General features: G+C 48.5%; 1 long non-coding RNA gene across 1 annotated transcript; it reads left to right on the top strand.

Annotated features, from left to right (window-relative positions):
* The first annotated feature begins 3,395 nt into the window (after window positions 1–3,395).
* On the top strand, window positions 3,396–4,455 carry LOC122455555. The gene is made up of 2 exons (XR_006273815.1): window positions 3,396–3,550; window positions 4,144–4,455. It is a non-coding gene; the product is annotated as an uncharacterized LOC122455555 (long non-coding RNA).
* Window positions 4,456–7,845: the final 3,390 nt, after the last annotated feature.

The raw sequence follows: 7,845 nt of genomic DNA on the forward strand, positions 1-7,845 counted from the left end.
GGCTGGATTTTGGAGCAGTGATTTCAGCATGTTTCTCTGTATGTGGTGGGGAGTGATTAGGTTATTTTTGTTTTTCTCTGGTTTTTCAGCCCTCCCAACTAGACAGATAAGGAGGAAACAACCATCTTGATTCTAGGGTTGCCAATTTTGGTTGGACTCCAAGGACAATTCTGGAGGGTTGACAACCCTTCTTGATGCCTGTTTTCACACGAAACTCCCTGTACCAGTTTTAAAGGTCCACCATAGCAAACCAGCTCCGTGGAACTTGCTTGTGCAGAAAGGGGCCTGTTCCCACCGGAGACAGTGGATGGAAACTAGAGTTGGGTCCCAAGTTGATGTCCATGCTGGAGGTGTATTGGCCACGGGGTCCAGTTATTTACAGAGAAGTATATCTGCAGAAAGCTGGTAAAGGCATGACCATGTTATCCCACTGTGTTACTCTTTCAGTTGTGTCTCTACTGCCTAATTTTCTCAGTGCATGGGACAAATCCCCTTCCCCACCCACACAGGGCTGTTCCAGGAACCTGCTAATCTCTGCGGTGCTGACATTCCAGAAGATGATGATTGCTAATTGTTTCCTGTTGTCGTGTCCAGCTAAAGGCAATTTGATGGTAAACAATTCTGAGTCTCTGGGGTTAGAGAATCCCCTGTGTGTTACTGACCTTGAAAATTTAGGCTTGACATAGCTAAAGGCTAAAGCAAAGCAAAACATGATCTGAGATCTCTTGGGACCAAATTCTCTATTACTGCATATTGGTGTGGCTCTGCTGCTATCACTGGAGCTGCACTAAAATGTGGCCCATAGAATTGGCCATGCCTCATCTTGATTTCACAGTTCTTGTTTGCCACCAAATGGTCTTGAGTACCTACAATCATGGGAAGGGAATAAAGACCTCCTTGCTTATAGAACACTACCTCGCTCCATCTCTGGCTAGGTCCTGAAGGTAATCTGGCTGGATATTCAGTTTATGCCCATCATTGACAATCAGATCATGCCACTAAAGCTTTTGGTGTTCATAGGATTGCTGGCTGGGTAGTGGAGAGCCTTGGTACACGTTCTGGGAAGTGGGGGGAGTTATTTGATTAAATGAAAGGGTAAAAGCCCCAGTATGATGGGATGGGTCATGGAGGAAGCTGCCCTTTAGGCATGAGCCTAAATAGCTTGGTGCATTCCATAGGCCATGGGCTGCAAAAGGTATGGAGAAGCAATTGCCTACCTTGCCTCTCTTCTCTTCTTCCCTCTAATAGCCCTGTCCCCTTCCTCTCCCCTCCTCCCATTATCACTTCTCCCCTCCACACATTTTATTTCCCTCTCTCACCTCCTCAATGGTCCATTCTCCTTCCCCTCTTTCCCTCTCAGTTCCTGCCTCCATCCTACTTGATCTCCAAATCATCCCTTTCCCTTGTACTCTGTCCCTGAGCCTCTCATGCTGCCAGAGTAATCTGAGTGCATGATTTACATAGTCAGATCTTGAAGTTCTGGAAATCCCCTCCTGTGGCCAAAGCTTCCTCCCTGAGCTCAGAAGGCGTCATCCTTGTAGTTCTTCTGCTTTCCTTTGTCTACCAAAGCAACAAAACAGACCAGCCTGGACTGGTAACTACAGCCACAGGAGCAGCGAAACCCCACTTCTGATGTCAGTAGATGCCGAGATGTCAGAAATGTGGTGCCCTGAGCAGATCAAAGTGCAAAAATGGCCTAGAAAAGCACTAAGCCTTTGATCCTGTGCCTTCTCTTGAGGTGCCCTCTGTGTCTGGGATTTGATTCCTGACCTTTGTCCCCAACCCCTCTCCCCCCTCCACTTGTACAAAGATATAGGGCGAGAGCTTGGATTACAAAATTAACCCGAGTAAGCAAACAAGGAGCACCAGGATGTCTTGTTACTCAGGGCTCATCTGCATGCAGAGTTGCACCAGTTTAACGAAAGGTGCAATTTTAAACCGATCTACATAAATTAGTGCAAAAGGCAGTGTGGGGCTCTGGTTTACACCAGGTCTGTTTTGGCTTAGTAGGAGATGATTAGGATCAGGTTTAAACTAAACCGTAATAAGCCACTTCTGAAATGAACTAAGTGTGTGCAGCCTGGGGTTTGCACCAATATAACTAAACTGGTATAACTAAACCAGTTCAAATTTAATTAGTTTCCTGTTCCAACTGCCAAAGCCAGGGACAGTAATGCCAATGGGGGAGCAAGCTGGATTCCAATCTGCCTCATGCAGCATTAGTCAAGTTGTCCCCTTAATTCTCACTGTAGAAGTAAGGTGATGTAATGGGCTGGGAGAACACAGCTTGAATTGCTGATGCCAGGTAGAAGATGCAGGGCTGGCAGCTAGAAAAACTGAGCTAGAAGGTCCAATAAAAGAGATTACCTCATCCACCTTGTCTCTCCAGATTCTGCTGTCACTTGGTGCATCTAGAATAGAAAAACAAATGCTCACAATAGAGCAGGAGCCAGCAGTGGTGCAGCTGCTGGGTGCTAAACTGCTCTAGGTGCTATGAGTCCCTTGACATGAGCGGAGTTATACTATCAGAGAATTTGTCCTCCCGTGTAGATGGGGCTCTGGTGTTTTAACTGCCAGGACATATTCGGAGCATATTTGCATGATACTGTGGTCAGAGCACTGTCTACATCAGTGCTTACACCAGTGCAACAGCTGTTATATAGTACAAGCACTCATTTTGCTAGTATAGACAAGGCAGCTGGAATCATTGGGTGTACCTGACAGCAGAACTTGGTTCTCCCATCATCCTTTGACTTGTAGAATGAGGGAATCGGAGGAATAGAAAGTCCATGCTGTCAGAGCAATGTTCTGCACTATAACTGAAGTAACGTTATGGCCTCGGTCGAAGGCCCCCTGGAGAGCTGGATCAATCTCTTTAAAATGGAAAAGACTCTCTGAGTCTTTCATGTTTATTTCAGCACCAACTAGTTCCGGTCCTTGAGCAGACTCTCAAAGAACGTGGTAACCACACCATATGGTTTATCTGGAACAACTGCAGGGCTGGTGTCTATTCACCCTGCCTTCAGAATTTACCACTGGCCCACTTGACTGCACTGCTGCTTAGGCTGATGGGACAGTGAGGGACTGTCAATGGGATGTGCTGATCACTGGATAGGGAGGACAAGGCAGGCTGGCTAGTAGGAAGTATTTCCTAGCAACACTAAACAGGCTTCCTAGGGAAGTCACTAAACATATGGGAATGTGGGAAAGAGAACAATCTTTTGATGTCCAGGCAGGATAATCTCTGGATAATCTCATCAGCCTTTCTAGGATTCCATAACTGAATCATTGTTCTGTGGTTCCAGGCTGCAATTACTAACTAATAAGTGAGGTACAGCCCCCTCTTCATGAGGACAGACACAGGATAGCCCTTCATGCTGTGTGTGGCTCCTTATCAAAAACACTCCAGCTGTCTGGGGCCTCATCATGGGGAATTCCCCTTCTCCTGCCTAAAAGTAAACTCATCTGGGCTCTCCTTCCTGTATTCGCTTAACAGCTCAGAGTCTGGACCGAAGGCTCTCTCTCGCCAGCTCCCCTTGGCTCTACCTGGGTGAGTAACCAAAGGTTCTTTTAGCCAGAGCATGTGGTAGATAAGGTGAAAGGGAGAAGAGTCAGTTGTGTTGTAAATCAAGATTCTGGAACTATGGGGATAGAGACACGACACCTCTTTCTCTCTGTTTGACAGAAATACACCAGAGTTTTTACAGTCTGCCTTAGGCTATTTATTTGCAGGCTGAGACACTATCTTAAAAACAAGCCCCTTTGTGGCTCAATATGGCTGTATTTAGCTTTGCCTCCAGGCTTTCTGCTGGCTCACAGAACAAAAAACAGAACGAAACGAGTTCCAGTTGGGCTAGGAGAAGCAGGGTTAATTTGACTGTTTTTCAGTCCCAGGGTTCCCATAGATTCCAGGGTGCAAGAGCACCTGGGTAGTACATTCAGCTGTAGAACATAAGCATTTACATTTCCTGCACTGGTTTAAAATGCAGGACACCGGAGTCCCACGACCAAAGTCCTAGAACACAGTGAGCTGTGAAATTAAACCCTGTAGAACATTTGAAGGCATTGTTCTATTTGGAGCAGCAAGGGCCTAGGCCACAGAGCTTACCCCTTGTAAGGTACTTTAATGACCATGTTCTCCAGTGTTTCCTGAAGCCTCCAGTTTCCAAAAAGTGATGTGGTGCGTGGGCAGTGTGCTGCGGGAAACCAAGACTGGAATGGCTGACCATGCTGTAGGGCCTGATTGAAGTGTACAGGCAGACTTCTGGGAGAGCCCACCATGGGCTAGTAGGAGTTGCTACAAGTCAGCAGTGAGGTGCATAGGCTGAAAGCTGTGGGGGAATGGTTCAACTTCTCTGCTTGCAATGTGGCTCCTATGCTTGTTCCACAGCCAGATAGGCATATTCCCTAGCACCTTACCGGCAAAAAATGGCTAATAATTAAATGGAAGATCGGTACAGCGTATGTGAAAATCTCCAAATGCAATATTGTGCAGAAATGGGGAAATTCCCTGCAGTTGTCACTGGCTCTTTTTTCCTGTCATTATCCACCATTGTTGCTCATGAGTAACCCTACAATAACAGAAGCGATGGTGCCGGGGGAAAAAAAATGTGATAAGGAAACAGATCATAATGTCGGTTTTCCAATATATTATGAGAACAAACAGCTCAAAGATGACTTGACTCTCCCCTAGGCAATAAAGGCTGGGGAATTCTCACAATCTGAGCTGCTCATGGTGCCAGGAAAGCTGCGGTAACTCTGGAGCAGCTCTTTGCACTGTATATAGGCGTGCCTCTCATGCATCGCTCTTGACCTTCATGTACAGTTCCCCTTGATATTAAGGGGAGCCAGCCATAGTTACAGGGCTAGGCAAATATATGCTCATTGTGAAACAAAGCAGTGAGTCTCTGGTATTCTGAGGAAACCCCGTGACCATCCTCTAGCCAGCGGAATGCTGTGTCTGGCAACTCACAGTTACATGAGTGTAATTCACTTGTGAAAACTTTAATTAAGAATGCATTTTGCACCTCCATGCTCCCCGTGCTCCACCTTCACCTCCCCAGTCTGGCAGGGGGTTCCACCTCTGAGTCCGTGATGTCCCCCCTCTATTTGGCATTGGTGAGGCCTCATCTGGAGTACTGTGTCCAGTTTTGGGCCCCACACTACAAGAAGGATGTGGAAAAATTGGAAAGAGTGAAGCCGAGGGCAACAAAAATGATTGGGGGCTGGAGCACATGATTTATGAGGAGAGGCTGAGGGAACTGGAATTATTTAGTCTGCAGAAGAGAAGAGTAAGGGGCGATTTGATAGCTGCTTTCAACTACCTGAAGGGGGGGTTCCAAAGAGGATGGATCTAGACTGTTCTCAGTGGTACCAGATGATAGAACAAGGAGTAATGGTCTCAAGTTGCAGTGGGGGTGGTTTAGGTTGGATATTAGGAAAAACTTTTTCTCTAGGAGGGTGGTGAAGCACTGGAATGGGTTACCTAGGGAGGTGGTAGAATTTCCTTCCTTAAAGGTTTTTAAGGTTAGGCGTGACACAGCTCTGGCTGGGATGATTTAGTTGGGGATTGGTCCCGCTTTGTGCAGGGGGTTGGACTAGATGACCTCCTGAGGTCCCTTCCAACCCTGATATTCTATGATTCTATGACACTCACCGGCTTAAAAGAATCCACTAAAGGTTCAGGGTTTCTGTTCTATTTCTCCCCTCCCCAGAACCAAGGAGTCCTTGCTGACAGCTGCACAGACTCCCCCCTCTACTAATGCTAGGTGCTTCAGAGAAAATGAACAGAACAGGCAATCATCAAGTGACCAACCCTCGTCATTCAGTCCCAGCTTCAGGCAGTCAGAGGCTAGGGATACCCACGGCATGGAGTTGTATCCCTGACCAGCTTAGCTAATAGCCATTGATGTATCCTCCGTGAACTTATCTAATTTTTTTAACCCCATTATAAGTTTGGCCTTCACAGCATCCCCTGGCAAGGAGTTCCACAGGCTGATTGTTCACAGTGTGTTGTGTGAAGTAGTACTTCCTTTTGTTTGTTTTAAATCTGCTGCCTATTAATTTCATTGGGTGACCCCTGATTCTTGTGTTATGTGAAGAGGTAAATAACACTTCCTTATTCATTTTCTCCCCACCATTCATGATTTTATAGCCCTCAATTATAACTTCCTTTAATTATCTCTTTTCAAAGCTGAAAACTCCCCTCTTTTTCTAATCTCTCCTCGTATGGAACCCTTAATCATTTTTGTTGCCTTTTTCTGGACCTTTTCCAATTCTAATATATCTTTTCTGAGATGGGGCAACCAGAACTACATACAGTATTGCAGGGGTGGGCGTACCATGGATTTATATAGTGACATTATGAAATTCTCTGTCTGATTTTCTATCTCTTTCCTAATGGTTCCTAACATTCAAGTTTTTTTGAGTGCTGCTCTACATTGAGCTATATCTTCAGCATGGGACCTGCTCTCCCTTGGCACCCTGCAAATCACAAAGGCCATCATGCGTAAGTATCTTGTAATGATTACGGATACTGCCAGATGCAAGCAGACAGCCAGTGGGCATCTAACATGTGGGGCAAAGACCATCTTTTTGTTCTGTGTTCATACAATGGTGTCCTGGTTGTTGGGCAGTCCGGGGCTGCTGCTTGCTATGACAATACGAATAGTAAATATTAACAGAATCAGATGTAGGCTTAAAGGCGCTTTTTTTTTCTTTCCCCCCCCCCCCCGGAGCGACTCTGGGGGTTGGAGAGACTGAGAGGAAGCAGCAGATCGTGAGCAGTCCAATGTTTACTGCAGGCACCACAGTGGCGGTACCCACTTCCATCCAGGAGTGGAAATCCCCTCCACATATGTAATCAGCCTTTTGCCTCCCTGCCTGCCCGTTCCCCCTTCACAGATAGCCAAGGTGGATCAGTGATTGGAAGACTCCAAACCATTCGAGTGCTAAATTTAGGAAGGGGAACTAAGGGAGATAAGAGTGGTTGCCTCTTCCTGCTCTTTGCGTTATAAAGGCAATGACAGCGTTCTGTAGCCATGATCCAGCACGCTACAGCTCAGGCGAGTGATCCCATAGGCTATGGGGCCATCAGCCCAGAACGCTCCAGAACAGGACAGCGCACAACCCCGACGCTGCGGGGCTCGGGGCCGTCGATCCAGAACGCTCCAGAACGTCCCGGCGCACAACCCCGACGCTGCGGGGCCGTCGATCCAGAACGCTCCAGAACGTCCCGGTGCACAACCCCCGACGCTGCGGGGCCGTCGGTCCAGAACGCTCCAGAACGTCCCGGCGCACAACCCCGACGCTGCGGGGCCGTCGGTCCAGAACGCTCCAGAACGTCCCGGCGCACAACCCCGACGCTGCGGGGCCGTCGATCCAGAACGCTCCAGAACGTGACAGCGCACAACCCCGACGCAGCGGGACCGTCGGTCCAGAACGCTCCAGAACGTGACAGCGCACAACCCCGACGCTGCGGGGCCGTCGGTCCAGAACGCTCCAGAACGTGACAGCGCACAACCCCGATGCAGCGGGACCGTCGGTCCAGAACGATCCAGAACATGACAGCGCACAACCCCGATGCAGCGGGGCCGTCGGTCCAGAACGCTCCAGAACGTGACAGCGCACAACCCCGACGCTGCGGGACCGTCAGTCCAGAACGCTCTAGAACATGACAGCGCACAACCCCGACGCTGCGGGGCCGTCGGTCCAGAACGCTCCAGAACGTGACAGCGCACAACCCCGACGCTGCGGGACCGTCAGTCCAGAACGCTCTAGAACATGACAGCGCACAACCCCGACGCTGCGGGGCCGTCGGTCCAGAACGCTCCAGAACGTGACAGC

This window comes from Dermochelys coriacea, chromosome 8, assembly GCF_009764565.3.
Source record: "Dermochelys coriacea isolate rDerCor1 chromosome 8, rDerCor1.pri.v4, whole genome shotgun sequence".
Lineage (NCBI taxonomy): Eukaryota > Metazoa > Chordata > Testudines > Dermochelyidae > Dermochelys > Dermochelys coriacea.